At 39.0% G+C, this 17,756-nt stretch overlaps 1 pseudogene; it reads right to left on the bottom strand.

The window, feature by feature from the left end:
- Positions 1–9: 9 nt before the first annotated feature.
- LOC149214087 (high affinity sulfate transporter 2 pseudogene) lies at positions 10–1,385 on the bottom strand (annotated as a pseudogene).
- Between the last annotated feature and the right edge of the window lie 16,371 nt (positions 1,386–17,756).

Below are 17,756 nucleotides of genomic sequence, written 5' to 3'. Positions count from 1 at the left end.
TCCTAGCTCTCAGATGTAGTTTGCATTGGAGAAGTACATTGCAGAATCAATACGCACAATTAATATACCAGGAATTTTGGAGGCATTAGGGTAATGTTCAATATTCCTAAATATATTTGTTCCAGGAATTCTCCCAAGTAGGGTTGTACATGGCCTTGTCACTTGTAGAAGAACTTTTCCAAAGGATAAGATGACTGCAATCAAGAGTCCATATTTGATAGATGCAAACACTACACCAAAAAATGCTCCCATGCAAGCAAGAAAGTCTAGCTTATCAGTTTTCTAGATGAGAAGTGCTGCCTTGATGTCAATCAAACTAATAACTGCAACAATAATAATTGAAGCCAATATTGCATTTCGAGTATATTTGAAAAGTGGTGTGATCACTAGTAGTGTCAGAAGAACCACAAATGAAATCACCACATTAGAAACTGCTGACCGACAGCCTGCATTATAATTCACTGCTGAATGTGGGAATGACCCTGTTGTAACATAGCAAGAAGTCAATGAGCTAGCTATATTCATAACACCCATTGCTAGCATTTCTTTGTGTTCCATCCAGGTGATAATCATTCAACGCTGCAAAAGTTCTTCCTATAGCAATGCCTTCCGTAAGAGCAATCAAAGCAGCCACAAAATCAATTTTAAGGCCTTTCGTAAGAAGACTTCCACTGAAAGTAAGTTCAGATACAGAAGATGGATTTATTCCCTCTTTTATATGATTTACAATTTGTACACCGCGTTTGTCTACATGAGTTAAACAGAAAATGAGTGTTGCCAATATGACCGAGGTTAAAGGAGCCATAGAAAGCACCCAAAAAAGGCGCCTGTATTTCTTTCCAATATATTTTGCAGTGAGAAGAAAAATCAGGAAGAATACTCCAATCAAAATAGTTTTCCATTTCCATCCATGATGAACTGCACCCCATACAGATTTCATTACAGAGATTATATATGTATTTTTAGTGAATTTTTGTATGCCAAGCAACCCTTTCAATTGTTTTAGTGCAATTGTAATAGCTGCACCTCCCATGAAGCCAACAATTGAAGGATGTGATAGAAAATCAACCAGGAAACCAAGCCTATAGATTCCCAGCAGTGCCTGAAAAATACCAGCAAAAATGTTGATGTGAAGATAAGCCGGTGGTAATCAGCAGACTTAATATCGTCTATTTCATTCCTGACCAAGGTGCCCAACAAGATGGAAACAATGGCTACTGGACCAATGGCAATATCTCCAGAGCTTCCCATCAAAGCATATACCAATGGTGGTAAAAAGCTCGAATAAAGACCATATTGAGGATCCACGTTAGCTAACTTTGCATAACAAATATCCTAAGGAATGCAGAGGCTTGCAATTGTTAAACCTACAACCAAATCTCCTTTGAACTGTATTAAATGAAACAAATGCAATAGGCATGATTGCCTCAGGATCTTTTAGTACCCTTTCTCGTTCTTCTGCTATTTTCGTAACCAAAGTGTCAATTTCAGAATGTAAAAGTCAATGGCATCCACTCTTTCACCCCAAAAACCGAGAAAACCTTCCTTTATTGTGGGCCCCTTTTCAGGATGTCTTGAATACTTGATCTAGTAGTAATCAATCCAGTTTTTGAGTTTCTCCTTCTTCTTAACAAGCTTGGCAAGCTTATTTGCATTGTAGACAACTAATTGTCTCATCGATATCTGGAGGCACATTTCTGACTAGGACACTGAATTCATCGACACGACGACGTTGTGAAGCCAAGAAATGCAGCCTCATGCTTGCTATTTTGTCATACTCTACGTAAAGCACAAAACATGTCCACGCTGAAAACACATACACCATTAATAGATGAGCCCAAAACCTTTGAGAACCACTCTGGACATTTGATATTGAAAGTCTGTCAATGTGACTAAAGACCAGCTTTTTCTTTAAGTTTACTAAAGTCCCTCCTGTGGCATTTACTGGAACAATGATTGCACAACCAAGAATTTCCAAAGCATGTTTTCAAATGTTGAGGACTTCCAAGACAACAGAGCCACCCCCCAGCCATAATTCCAATGCATGTACAAAGGGCCTGTGCTTCATTCATGCTATGTGTTGTCGGGATAACTGTTGTTATTCAATTTTCATTATAATCACGAGCAAAGACATATGGCACACAGAGTGCTGTCAAAAGCTTTACGAGTATTGATGACAGAATTTGGCGAAGCACCCATAATCCACGTAAGCAAGAAAACCCATCTGCTTTGACTTGCTCGAACTTTATTCGCCAGCTGTCATCTGTAAGGAGTGCCATTTGACCCAGCAATACCAATTTTGTCCATATCTTGAGAAAGATAAGCCTAAAAACCCAATCCTGATAGAGAAGAAACACGGGACTTTCATCCACAGGAACCCGCAAAGAGACTACCACCAGAAGATCAAACAAAGGTCTGATGAAACAGGTGTCACGATGATCCATAATGATAGAAGAATACAAGTTTTCAGAACTATTAAAGACCATTTTATGAACCGCATGAAAAGAACTCTGAAGCTTTGAACTCTCAAATAGTCTACTAAATATCCAACTCCAGCTGCCGTAGCCCAAATTACATAACATCCAATATTGAAGGCATAAGATCGTTGCACTTAATTCCATGGGTAATTGGAAGCCGTGGAATTGAAGCAAACATTGTTGAGTTGAAGTAGAGCATGGTGGTCACAGAAGAAAGCCCTGTTTCAAAAGAAAACTAAACTTGGACTAACACCAAACCTTTACAATCAAATTGATGTGAACAATTTAGAATTTGTTTCTTAAGTGATAACACTTTCCTTCATGCAATAGACAACATTTGTTTTCTTCCAATTAGGGTAAATTTCCCTTCTCCAAGTTGGTAATTAGACTTCTTCTAGTCAATAGAAGGTTAGTTTGAGAAACCCTAGTGTCCTACCACCCTAGCTCAACAGTGACAAAGAGTATACCAATTACATCGATTTGTGTATACAACACTATCACCTCCAAGTTTGTACGAACCCCAGGTTGATGAAGTAAAGTCAGTAACCCCAGGAGTTGTAGCATCCTTGCTACAATACTAGTGCTCATCACTTTTTGGCGTTGATTCTCGGGAGGTTTCTGAGTAGATGTGATTTCTATTTTCTTTATTCCTTTTCTCATCTCTTTCTTTCTGCAATTAGTTGGATTCAGTAAATAGTTGCAATTCAATTTTGTTTTCTTTCAATTCTGCAAGTAGTTTAAAATGAAAAAGGAAGAAAAAATCCTTTCATGCCTCGTAGGAATAGGGATAACTTAGGAAATTTCTACCAAATACCCCCACCACTTCAAACAACCAACCTTCCCTCTTCTTTGGTGGCTGTGAGTTAGAGGACCCCTGAGGTGAACAACCAGATATTTTTGAAGAGCCTATAGGGGAAGAAGAAGAAACCATTCCAGTTGACATAATGGCTAAAAATAGAAATGAAAGGGGATATAGAGAAAGAACTGAGGGTGATTTTACCATCAAAGAAACTAATGGGGATGCCAAGATGAAAAACATAAGCCCCTCTGCTCTTCCTCACTTCCATGGTCTGACCTCAGAAGATCCAAATAATTTTTTGTTTGAATTTGATGTCATATGCAAAACTTATGTTTACACCTCTAATGATCAGAAGTTGAAATTATTCCCATCCACTCTCAAGGATGCAGCCCTACGCTGTTCATGGGTTAACCTGGGATAGTATCACCACTTGGGCTCAGATGCAATAGGATTTCAACAACAAGTATAGGGACTACTATAGGTCCAAAGGTACAAAAGAGGAAATTTTTAGAATGACCTTGGGACATGATGAGTCCTTAGAGGATTATGAGGAAATATTGCAGCTCAGCTATAAAAGGGATAGGTGCACACTTGATCCTAAGTCACTTATGTTAGTCCTTATTACGGGGATCAGGGAAGACCTTCTAGAAACCCTACACCTACTGTGAGGAGGGGACATCTACCAGTTACCTTATGATGATATCAAGATAGTTTTCAAGAATCATTATAGGATAGCTAGAAAGAAGGGTAGGGCTAGTCAAGCAGTGGCCAGTTAGTCCTCTTCCAATACATCCATAAAAAGTGAAATAGGGAACATTTTGGAAGAATTTAAGAGTGAAACGCTGCAAACCCTTGCTCTACAAATAGACATTATGAAAATCAAACTGAAGCAGGAGGAAGCAGAGAGAGAATTATCCACCTTATGCCCTATATGCACAAGGATGCACCCTTGGAATGAATTTCCATTGAACCTTATAGAAATATGCTTGGTCTGTGAGGAAAACCACTCCATAGACAAGTGCCCTTCTCTGCTTGGATTAAAAGTTGTGTATCAGGGAACTGAAGGGGTGACTGAACAACTCTGCTACATTAATCAAAGGAGGCCTCATGGACCTCGACCATACTAGGAGGGAATATAAGGGTTATCGTATTCATATTACAACCCTAATAAAAACACATCCATTCCCCCTTGGTGCCCCCCAGCTCATCCTTCTTAGTCTACACCTTCTCCCTGGTCTTTTGCACCTCAATATCATTCCCAATTATCCAACCAACCATTTCATCCATATACTCCACAACCTCAATGGAATGCACCAACCCAGGGTTGGAGGACCCCATAGAACCAAGCCCCAACTTTATTGCCTTCACCTCCATCTCAACCACAACTCCTACACCCTGCTCCACCTAAAAAACTTTGTATGTCTGCCCAACCAAACCCAAACCTGAAAAAAAATATAGGCATAGCAGGTTTACAGTGTAGAAGCATCCTACCCTGCCTATGCTATGGAAATTCATGAAATTAACCTTAGGTATGGGAGAGTGCTCTCGGATAACAAAACTCCATATCCACCTAGGGAGAGTGAGGAGGAAAGAGAGGAAAGTGTTCCTTGCATGAATCCACCCCCGCTTTCTTGAAAAATTAACCCATCCAGTCCAGCACACCTGAAAGGTAACTAAACTTCTAGGTGAGTTGAAAAAATTGTGTGTTAAAATCCCACTTCTCCAAGCTATCAAAGATGTCCCCATTTACAAAAAGTTGAACAAAGAGAAGTGTTTCAAACATTCAGGGAGGTGAAAAATAGACACCCCTACCATTAATGTCGTTGACAACTATCTGACTTAATGCTGGGTTGGGTAATTTGCCTGAAGTATTTAGATCCTAAGAGCCCTGTAGTAGATGTACACATCGATGGCACCATTGTGCCCCATACCCTAATTAATCTTGGGTCTATCGTCAATGTAATGTCTAAGGACACTATGCTCAATCTAAATCTCTAGGGATCATTAAGGAAGACCACGACAATCTTTCAGTTTGCAGACTGATGCACAATAGCCTATAAGGGGATTATTGAGGATGTGATGGTTTCCATTGATTCTTGGGAATACCCTATGGACTTCTTAGTTCTCCAGCCTAAGACAAAATTCAATGGTTATCCTCTCATCCTTGGGAGGCCTTCGTTAGCCACTTGTGATGCCTACATAAGTTGTAGGGCTGGAAATATGACTATAAAAAATGGGCATCTATACAAGCATTTGGTCATGTACCCTCCTACTCAGCCATCCCTAGATCATGAATTACCTTTATGGCTAGAATAGGAGGAAGAAGATGAAGTCTACTCCTCCCAAATATATACCCTAGCAAATTCCATAGGAGGAGGACATTGTGATGAAGATGACTTGATTGATCACATCCTCCAAAATCAAAACCCCAACACCATGTTTCTGGAGGAATTAGTGAAGGAATCCAACAAAAACCATCAAATTGATTTATGCTTAGCTGACTCGAACCCTACTCATGTCAAGACAATAGAATTCAGCCCTGAAAGAGAATTGAAAATTAACCCCTCTCTCTCTTTACACCAAGAAGAAGAGTTATGTAACATGTTAAGAGAGAATTTAGATGCCTTTGCTTGGAATTACAAAGAAATGAAAGGAGTGCACCCCTCGGTGTGTACTCACCAAATTTACATCAAGGAAGGTTGTAAACTAGTCTACCAATAAAAAAGGAGAATGAATCCAGATCTCAAGGATATAGTCAAAGAAGAGTTGCCGAAGTTGTTTGGTGTAGGATTCATTTACCCTATCTCATACAGTGAGTGGGTGTCTCCTCTGGTGCTGGTTTCAAAGAAAAATGGAAAGTGGAGGATTTTTGTTGATTATCGAGAGCTAAACAAAGCCACAAAGAAGGACCATTTTCCTCTACCTTTCATTGACCAAGTGTTAGATGGTCTAGCAAGAAAGAAGTCCTTCTCTTTCTTGGATGGATTCAGCAATTACAATCAAATCTAGATCAGCCCAGAAGACCAGGATAAAACCACCTTCACCTGTAATTGGGAAAATTTTTCTTATAGGGTCCTTCCTTTTGGTCTATGCAATGCCACTGCCACTTTCCAAAGAGCAGTCCTGGGTATCTTTACAGAGCTAGTCCATGATGTAGTAGAAATTTATATGGATGAATTCACACCCTATGGGTGTGATTTCCAAGAGCCTCTCTCTAACCTGGGAAAGGTGTTAAACAAATGCATTGAAATGAAGTTATCCCTTAGTTCTAAAAAATGTGAGTTCTTGATCACTGTAGGGATTGTTCTAGGTCACTCAATATCCCAAGAAGGACTGCAAGTAGACCCAAATAAGATAGCCATCATCAAAAGGGTCCCGAATCCACAGAAGCAGAGGGATGTCAAAAGTTTCTTATTGTTAGCCAGATACTATAGGATATTTATAAAAGATTTCAACAAGTTAACTTGGGTTATTGGCCAAAGACTTCGAATTTTTATGGTCAGAAAGTTGCCAAGAAACACTGGACACCCTAAGGGACAAGTTAACTATTGCACCTATTCTCCGAGGCCCAAATTGGGCTCTTACTTTTCACATTCATGTCGATTCCTCTCACAAAGCTATAAGAGAAACTCTAGGCTAGATAGATGATAAGCTACCTTATGCCATTTATTTCGTGAGTAAGAATTTGTTGAAACCCGAGTTAAACTACACAGTAATTGAAAAAGAGCTCCTAGCTATTGTACATTCATTGAATAAATTTATATATTACATTACTAGTTTCCAGACATTTGTACATACCGCCCATGCTGCAATTAAATACTTGATGAAAAAACCTGATGTAAATTTCCAGATTATTATATGGTTACTTTTATTGCAACAATTTGATCTAACTATTATTGATAAGCCTGGAAAAGAGAATGTATTTGCATATTTTTTATCCAGATTGACTTTTCCTATAGGGGAGGAAGGAATGGTTGATGATTTGCTACCAGATGAACATGTCTTCACCATTTCAATTCTCCCTCCATGATTTGCAGACATAGAATACTATTTGGTATCTACACAATTCCCTCCAAATTTTTTCTCCAAGGAGAAGAGCAGAATCATAAGAAAAAGTGCCCCATTCACTTGGATTGGGGGCAATCTCTTCAAGCTAGCTCCAGATAAAATTATGAGAAGATATGTCAAGGAGGAGGAAGTCTTTGAAATCCTTCTGGCCTGTCATGATGGGCCTTGTGGAGGTCACTTTGCAGCCAAAAGAACAACATTCAAGGTACTACAAGCTGGCTATTACTGGCCCACTCTCCACCAAGATGTAAAAATATATACCAACCAATGTGATCGGTGCCAAAGGATGGGGAAGACTACCCCCAGGGATGAAATTCCCCTACAACCTCAAGTTAATTTCAAGCCATTTGACAAGTGGGGCATGGATTTCATCGGTCCCATTGACCTCCATCTAGATAGAAGAAGTACATCATTGTGTGCATCGACTACTTAACAAAATGGGCTAAAGCCAAAGCTATCAAGGTAGCAACAGAAGAAAAGGTGGCTAAATTCTTGAGGGAAAATGTATTTTATAAGTTTGGATACTCTAGAGAGTTGGTCACTGATCAAGGAAGTTAATTTACATCTGCCATGATTGAAAATATATTAAGCCAGCATAAGATCAACCACTGATATGAAATTGATCTAAGACAATTAATAAGGTATTACAGACTCATGTGCATGGATGTGCCTATGTTATTTTATGCAACGGATTGATAAGATTGCGAAATACACAGGCAATGAAGCAGTTAAAGAAAACATAACAAGCAAACATATAAACAGTACAAGTTTAATAAGGAGTTCACCCAATACTCCTGGGCTACATCTCCTAGTCCAACCTTCAGTGGTGGCCTCTCTATTATGTTTTCAAAGTAGAGTTTTTACAACAGTGAGATCAATTTGAGTCTCATTCAACAGATATAAATCAGTAGGACTATACTTGGATTCCCCAAGTCTCTGGAGTACACAGACTCTCCTCACTGAACTCTTGACCTCTATTGGTCATAGTATTATGAGCCCAATTTGAGATTCATACATGACAGGCATATAGAAAGGAGTTTTCTTGAACCTCTCAAGTCTTCTCTGGAGTGCAAAGACTCTCTGACTCTCTTTGTCTCTATCTTAACTCTGGCTGGATGCTACCTTTGCTTCTGTAGGTCAGCTCGGCTTCTTCTCTCTGCTTTCATCTTACTGCCTACTACTTACTGCTCTTAGCTTGCTTCCCTCTCTGTCAATTTGTGGCTTTAAAGCCAATCTGCTTCCTGACTGTTCGCTTGCGCTTCTCATCCTTCCAGTTCCCCTGGCTCTTTCCATTTGAATCCCTCTGTCCTACGTAATCAGTCACTGTATAACACCTCACAGGGATGTGGCCACCTATTTCATAATGGATGAGTGTCAATTCTCTTGGACATATTTTAAGCAACCGTTTTTTCGTTAACTCCAAGAATTCCCTCGAAACACGACCTTCTGGTAATGCATCATCCATATCGAACTTCGAATCCTATGTGACCCCGCTTCATAACCTTGTCAAATCTAGTCATCCATCAGAATGAATCTCCGTCGTTGATCTGGGGGCCCAAGATCTGACAGTCATCATTCATATCGGGCAGCTAATTAGCATGATGTTTACCTATCTGATGTGAGCGGTTTCTCTCTCCCCTGCCGAGACGCGTGGCAATCGCTGTGTGGCATCGGGAGGAACTTGGTTGAAACTGCTTACTACTCGATGCCCATCCTATATCCTGTCATTTTTGTGGAATCCCGCTCTGACGGAACCAAAACATTATTTTCCGCGTTTTATAGTTATTTCGGGTCCGGGCGCTTAGGGTTTCTCTTCACTGAAAGGTTTGTTGCTAATTGCATATCAGAAACTACCTCTGCTTCTTAAATTTGTCCTTGCATTTGCTAGTTGGTGTCAGCGCACGTTACCATGGTCCACCACTCTACGCGTTAGATCAACGACCCTCATTGATCTACGCTAATCACCATTGCAACTATTTGCAGATTCCTTCCGATAGCTTGATCTTTATAAGACTTTTAATCTTTGGCATGATTTTTAAAGAGTTCATGAAAACTTAGAGAGTGTTCTAGGATCCATTATGGATCACGTCTTCCCACTGAAAAAGCTTTTGGAACACAAAAATTTGGTTTTTAACCATCAAGAAAGTGAGGATATAGATTCCTCGCTTGCCCAATTTCTATCCATCTTGCACTGCTTTGTTTTGAACCTTTGAGTCCAATCCTAAGGTACTGAACATCCCCTCTGTGCGTAGTTCTCACCTTCTTTTCCAAAACTGTATCTTCCTGCAATTCATTGAGATATTTACGTAACTTATCATCAATAGAAGGCAATTGACTCTGCTCTTCAGGATCTTCAAACAATGAAGGTTCAAACAGTCTCAAGCTTTCTGCATTAACTACTAAAATATGTGCATGTAAGTTGGCAAATCAAGGCGAAAAGCATTCTCACTGATTTTGTCAAGTATCTTGAAAGGTCCATACCTTATCAGCTTCAGCTTCTTACCTTCACCTTGCATTCTGTCTTTGCTGATATACAGCCAGACTTGATCACCAAATTGGATACTATGCTCAATCTGATGCTTATCATGCCTTGCCTTGTACTTGGCTTGGCTCCTTTCCAGCTATTCCTGTACTGCCTGGTGAATCTCTTGTATTTGTTCAATGAACTTAGTTTCCTTGTCCACATCACTATGTCCATCAACTGCTATGTCTTTACCAAAGACAAAATCCAAGGGAGACCTTGGTATGAAACCAAAATAGGTTTCAAAAGGAGATCTCTGTGTAGAAGAATGTTTTTCCCGGTTGTAAGCATGTTGCACATAACAAAAATGTTCATCCCAAATCTTGGGATGCTTGCTACAATAGCCTCTGAGCAACTGGATCATTTTCCGGTTGACCACCTCTATTTGGCCATCTATTTGTGGATGAAAGGCTATGCCCTTCTTCAACTGGGTGTCCATCAATTCCCACAGACTTGACCAAAACTTTCCAACAAATTGGGAATCTCAATTAGATAAAATGGAAGTGGGTAATCCAAAAAGAACCCATACATGCTGAAAGAACAACTTTGTTGTTTGTTCAGCTATAATCTGTTTATTACAAGGTATTAAAATACATATTTTGCTAAACCTATCCACAACAACATATAAATAATCATGACCTTTTCTATATTTAGGCAGTCCCACAACAAAGTCCATTGAAACACTTTCCCAAGGATGAGAAGGAACTAGTAGTGGAGTGTACAAGCTTAGTTTTCTATTGTTGGGCTTGCTTTTAGCACACATGGTACACCCTCTTACATATCTAGAAACTATTTCATTCATTTTGGGCCAATAACAAAATATTTGCAGTTGTGCAACTGTTTTACTTACACCAAAATGACCTGATATTAGAGAAGTGTGTGCTTCTCGAATTATCTTTACTCTTTCAGTTTGAGGAATGCATAACTTTCCAAAATGATACAAGAGTTGGTCCTTAACATGATAATCCAATTCTTCTACTTGTTTTCCATGACTTAAAGTTGCATATACATCTTTAAAATCTATATCTTGAGCATATTGTTCAATGTAGCTTTCATGCAATACTAAATTATGCTTAAGTATAGTAGATGCATTTATGATTGGTCTGGACAACATATCTACAACTTTATTGTGTATGCCCTTTTTATATTTGATGACAAGATGAAACAGTTGTAGAAAAACCATCCACCTATCGTGTCTTGATTGGTGAAACTTAGTTTGTGAGTGTAAATATTGAAGTGGTTGATGATCAGTATGTATAACTGTCTCTTTTCCCATTAAATAATGTTTCCACTTTTTCACACTCTGTACTAATGCATACAATTCTTTATCATATGTGGGATAATTAACTATTGAAGAATTAAATGTCTCAGAATGATAACATATGGGTTTACCGTGCTACATCAACACTTCTCCCATGGCATAGTCACTGGCATCCGTTTCAATCTTAAAGGGTCTTTGAAGATTGGGTTGTGCTAGTACCAGTGCTGTTCTAATCTTTTCTTTTAAGGTGTTGAAGGCTTTCTGCTATTTTCCTCCCCACTGAGACACCTTGTTCAATCTTGTTAAAGCATGTAAGGGAGTTGAAATCAAGGAAAAGTTAGCAATAAACTTCCTCCAATACTGTGCTGCTCCTAGGAAGCCTCTAACTTCTATAGTAGATTTGGGTTTAGGCCAGTTTACAATAACTGCAACCTTAGAGGGATCTATCTTCAATTCACCACCCCCTACAATATGACCCAAATAATTCAAAGATGTTTTGCCAAATTCACATTTTGATAGCTTAACATAAATATTTTCTCTTTTCAAAAGATCTAGGGTCTGCTTTACATGCTTCAAATGTTCTTCCCATGTTTTACTAAATATAAGAATGTCATCTAGATATATAATGACAAAATCATCAATAAAATGCCTGAGTACATCATTCATTACTCTCATGAAAGTAGCAGGAGCATTAGTTAAGCCAAAAGGCATAACTAACCACTCATACAATCCCTGCTTTATTTTGAAAGAAGTCTTCCATGCATCTTGCTCTGCAACTCTGACCTGATTATAGCCACTATGCAAGTCCAACTTGCAAAAGTAAACAAATTCTTTCAACTAATCTAATATATCATCTATGCGAGGAAGGGGATAACGATTTTTGATCGTTTTCTTATTTAGTGCTCAGTAATCAATGCACATTCTCCATGAGCCATCTTTATTTCTCACCAAGACAATTGGAGACCCACATGGTGATGTGCTAGGTCTTATGAACCCTTTCTTGAGTAGCTCGTATACCTGCTTCTTGATTTCTACATTCTCTAAAGCGAACAACCTGTACATTCTGATGTTAGGTAATGGATCATCTTGCTTCAAATTAATATCATGTACTATTTCCTTTTTGGGTGGTAGACCTTTAGGTTATTGAAATAGCATATCATATTCTGAAACAACTTTTTCTAAATCATCTTGTTGTTTAGCATCACAGCCTTCAAATACATTGGTTTTATTAGGTTCCTTTTCCTTTACAACCATCAGTAAAAATTGTTTGCATGAATTGACAATTATTTTCATCTGCCCTGAGTTTATGAGAGTATAATTATTCTTGAGTTTATGAGCTCTTACAATATATTCAATTCCATCTTTAACGAGTTGAAACTTGTTTTTAGCTCTATAGAAAATGGCTTTTCTGTCATACAAGTAAGGACTTCCTAAAACAATTCCACATATATCCATGGGAACAATATCTAATTCAACCTCATCTACAAATGTTGACCCAAAAGAAAACCTAAGTTTACATTGTCTAATCACTTGTAGCTTTGCTTTATCACATACTGAACCCAACAGATATGGCTTCTTGTGAGGTGTGGTTAGTAATCCCAGCTTCTTTACAATTGCTTCAGAAATTAAGTTTACTTCTAAGCGACTTTCAAACAGAGTATCAATCTTTTGATTCTTGGAAATAACTCTAATATGAAAAAGCTCATGCCTTTTCCTGTCATTTTCTTCATTATCAGCAGATTGTGTAGAATTACTAGTAGATGCTTCAGAATTTTTACCTTTTATACTTGTGGTTGTGATCGTTGTTTCATCCCCTAATTCTGACCCCAAATCCTTCTGAATAGTTGCACCAGTATTCTTCTTTTTTCCATCGTACTTCTTGGGCCTCAACTCTGGATGTAGAATCTAGAAGTGTTCATCATCATGCCCATCCTTCTTGCAGTAAGTGCATGAAGGTTTGGTCTTTTGTACAGTGTTTGTCTTCCTCTCTTTCCATTTCTGCTTTCTCTTTTCCTTGTTCTTGCTTGCAGTGGGTTTTGATGATCTCCCAACTTCTGGGTTCACATTCTTGCCTCTAGCCTCTAGATGTGTAGACTGAACAAATACCTCCTCTATGCTAGTGGGATTAAACATGAGAATGGTGTGATCTAAATAGCTATGTATACCACCTATATACTTTAGTAGCATTTTAGGTGAGTCTCAAGAAATTCCTAGAATCAAAGCTCTTTTTCTAAATTCTTGGGTGTAGCTTTGTACACTTTTCCCTTTTAATTGGTGACGAGTTTGCCAACTCATCATAGCTTGCTGCATATAAGCTAGTGGATAGAATTGTTTCTTAATGGCAGAAACAAATTCATTCCAGCTAAAAAGAATTTTACCATGCTTCTTCAATTCATCTTGTGTCCTGCCTTCCCACCATACCAGGGCGGTGCCTCCAAGGCGTAGGCTAGCCAACTGAATCTTTTCCTTTCTGAATCAATGTTCTACACTTTGCAATGTACATCAATCTGTCTAATCCAATTATCTAGCTTTTCTCCATTCAATTCTCCGTCATAAACTAGCAAATCATACTTCACATCTAATTTAATCAAAGAAGGTTTCTTCTTTTTCTTTTCAGGGATTTCTTTATGTGAAGAATATGATGATGAAGGTGATGATGGGGGAGATGGTGGAGAGGGCTTTTCTTCTTTTCCTTTGCCTTCTGGGTTGGCAACTAGAAGAGGTTCTTCTACTCCTTTATCTTGTTTGGAGCTTGATGACTCTTCACCTCTACCTCTCTTAAATTCTCTATACATTTCTTCTACCATGGCTCTCATGGTCATGAAACTCTCCATGAACTGGGAGTCTAATTCCAAGGGACTTTCTTCTGCCATTTTCCTCCTAGGATAGACTCTTCCAATTTTTGGGTTAGCTTCAACCAACTCTCCTTCTCCTAATTTGAGCTTTGTCCTAGTTAGCATTCAACAAAAACACAAGCTTGTCTAACCTTAGCAACCTAGAGCTTTAATACCAGTTGATCTGAAATTGGTCTAAGACAATTAATAAGGTATTACAGACTCATGTACATGGATGTGCCTATGTTATTTTATGCAAGGGATCGATAAGATTTCGAAATACACAGGAAATGAAGCAGTTAAGGAAAAAATAACAGGAAAACATATAAACACAACAAGTTTAATAAGGAATTCACCCAATACTCCTGGGCTACGTCTCCCGGTCTAGCCTTTAGTGGTGGCCGCTTTATTATGTTTTCAAAGAAGATTTTTTACAATAGTTAGTTCAATTTGAGTCTCACTCAACAGATACAAATCAATAGGACTGTACTTGGATTCCCCATGTCCCTGGAGTGCACAAACTCTCCTCACTAAACTCTTGACCTCTATTGGTCATAGTAGTATGAGCCCAATCTAAGATTCATACATGACAGGCATATATAGAGGAGTTCGTTTGAACCTCTCATGTCTTCTCTAGAGTGCACAGACTCTATGACTCTCTCTTTCTCTGTCTTAACTCTGGCTCGATGTTGCCTTTGCTTCTGTAGGTCAGCTCAGCTTCTTCTCTCTACTTTCAGCTTACTGCCTACTACTTACTACTCTTAGCTTGCTTCCCTCTCTATCCGTTTGTGGCTTTAAAGCCAATTTGCTTCCAAACTATTCGTTTCTACTTCTCAGCTTTCCAGTTCCCCTACCTCTATCTGTTTGAATTCTGTCCTACGTAATCAGTCACTGTATAATGCCTCACAGGGAGGTGGCTACCTATTTCATAACAGACGAGTGTCAGTTCTCTTGGACATATTTGAAACAATCATTTTTTTCCATTAACTCCAAGAATGCCCGCGAAACATGACCTTCTGCCAATGCATCATCCATATTAGACTTCAAATCTTATGTGACCCCACTTCATAACCTTGTCAAATCTAGTCATCCATCAAAACGCGTCTCCGTCATTGATCTGGGGGCCCCAGATCCGACGATCATCGTTCATATTGGGTGGCTAAGTAGCATGATATTTACTTGTCCGATGTGAGCGGTTTCTCTCTCCCCCTGCCAGGATGCGTGGCGATCATTGTGTGGCATCGGGAAGAACTTGGTTGAAACTGCTTACCACTCAAAGCTCATCCAATATCCTGTTGGTTTTGTGGAATCCCGCTCCAACAGAACTGAAACATTATTTTCCATGTTTTATAGTTATTTCGGGTCCAGGCACTTGCGGCTTCTCTTTATTGAGAGGTTTTCCCTATGATATGTGATTAGCGACTACCTCTGCTAATCGCATATCTAAAAGTACCTCCACTGCTTAAATTTGTCCTTGCATTTGCTAGTTGGTGTCAGCGCATGTTACTATGGTCTGCCGCTCTATGCACTAGATCGACAACCCTTGTTGATCCCCGCCGATCGCCATTGCAACTGTCTACGGCTTCCTTCTGATAGCTTGATCTTAAGACTTTTAATCTTTGGCATGATTTTTAAAGAGTTCATGAAAACTTAGAGAGTGTTCTAGGATCCATTTTGGATCAAGCACAAAAAATCCACTCCTCACAACCCATAGGCTAATGGGAAAGTGGAAATAACCAACCGAGCATTGGAAGGCATTATGACCAAGGTGATTAGCAGCAGCAGAAAGGATTGGGAAGATAGATTGGTGGAGGCCACCTAGGATTACAATACTACTTGGAAAACCACCACTAGCTTCACTCCTTATGAGCTAGCCTATGGGAAGAAATCCCTATTTTCCATTGAATTTGAATACACCTTAAGTATGGCAGCACAAATGGATCTAGATATCACAAAGGCACAACAGGGAAAATTACTCCAGCTGAATGGGTTAGATGAATTTAGGATGCAGGCCCTCCTCCACACATACTTGACTCAACTAGAAAGGAAAATTTGGCATGACAAAAATATCAAGGACAAACTATTTCAATAAGGCGACCTAGCCTTGCTGTATGACTCTTTGTACAAATATTTCGAAGGAAATTTAATGACCAAATGCTTGGGACCATATGTGAGATAATAACAATTGATGCAAAAGGTATCCCTTTGCTTGTCAATGGGTAGAGGTTAAAGGTTTGTAGGAAGCCCTTATCGAAGAAGGAATTCATTAGTAGCATCATCAAGGAAGTGATGGTGATTGGAGAAGTCTCAGCTTCCACCTCGCCAAGTTCTTAGAAAAATAAAGAAAAAAGAGAAAAATATAAATAAAGGGACCTAGGTGACAACATCCACGAGGCACCTGAGTCCAACTTTTGGGTTAAAAACCTCTTGAGGCACCCTGAGAGTATTAAAAAAAAGAGAGAAAAAGAAGAAGATAGCTTGGTGAAATCCTCCTTCAAGGCAGCCTAGTTGTCCTTTCAAAAAAAAAAGAAATGAAAAGAAATGAAAAGAAGAGAAAAACATACAAAAATAACAGTTCTATTTTTGCAAGTTTGTAGGAATATGATGTGCACAGGCACAGATCACATTAGGCCCTACCACAAGACATGTTTTCCTTCATCCATATCATCTCCTCCATACTCCCCATGCTCTTCCATCCATACTAAACTCCAGATTCCAATTCCAGGCAATTCTGTGTTTTCTACAGGATTCCCTGTAATACTATAGGAGTTTCCTATAAGTTTTAGAGGAGGCCTTGAAAAAGGTAAAGGAAGGGCAGTCCAGTGGAAAAATGGTGGCCCAAACTTGGTTTGGCTTATGAAAAGAGCCATTAAAGTCACCATACCTCAGCCAACACCCTCCATGACTATGTCACCACTATACCCATCAAAGAAATCAAGTTAGAAAATAGAAAAAATAGAAAAAACATCAAAAAGATACATGCCACAACAACATACCTCATCTTCCACTCGATAACCACATCCTCCACTCATTCCAATACCCACTCAACTTCAGAAGAAAATAAGAGATGCAAAAGTTCAAGAAAAAGGCAGCTACATGACATCCTGTAGGAATTCCTGTAGCAACCTATTCCCTTAAAAAAGACCACAACAACTCTGATCCAACTTCAGCACAAGGATCATAGTGATGAGGAAGCTCATCCAGAGGTCAGCAGCAACACAAGCTAGCACTTTTACATCATCAAGAGAGAAACTCATCAAAAAAATAGAAGAAAAAGACACAGTTGAAGAATATACAACAAGGTCAATGAAAAATGAATTAGCAACACTCTCCAGCATGCATCAGTGAAGCAAAGGACCAACATGTATGACATCTCTCCAATACTCCCTCATAGGTATGAATATGATTAAACCGTAGGAATGAGTTTGGAAGTTGATTTTATAAGCAAAGGTGGCCAATTAACTTGGCCACCCTTGGTCAAATAACGAGAAGAAAAAGGGTTAGTCAACCCCACATGTGGCAAGTTCACATCAAAAAAAGGGGAATGAATAAAAAAACTGGTTAAGTTACAGAGAATGAAAGTGGGAGATGATTACAAGGAAAGGTGATGTGATGAACCTATAGTAGGACCAACGGTCCGAAAGTAGGTATTTGTACTCAGCCAACCAACACATAAACCAACGAAATCATCCACAAATAGAAATAATCACTGACTCCCATGCGAAGTGCTAGTTATTTCGAAAAGATAAAGGTAGAGGAAACTTTGAGGAGTCATTGAAAGAAAATTTACTCTCGG

This window comes from Pinus tabuliformis, chromosome 1_1 (genome assembly GCF_031772625.1).
Source record: "Pinus tabuliformis cultivar Carrire ecotype Pingquan chromosome 1_1, CPIR1, whole genome shotgun sequence".
Taxonomy (NCBI): domain Eukaryota; kingdom Viridiplantae; phylum Streptophyta; class Pinopsida; order Pinales; family Pinaceae; genus Pinus; species Pinus tabuliformis.
This window is presented reverse-complemented; position numbering and strand designations above follow the sequence as displayed.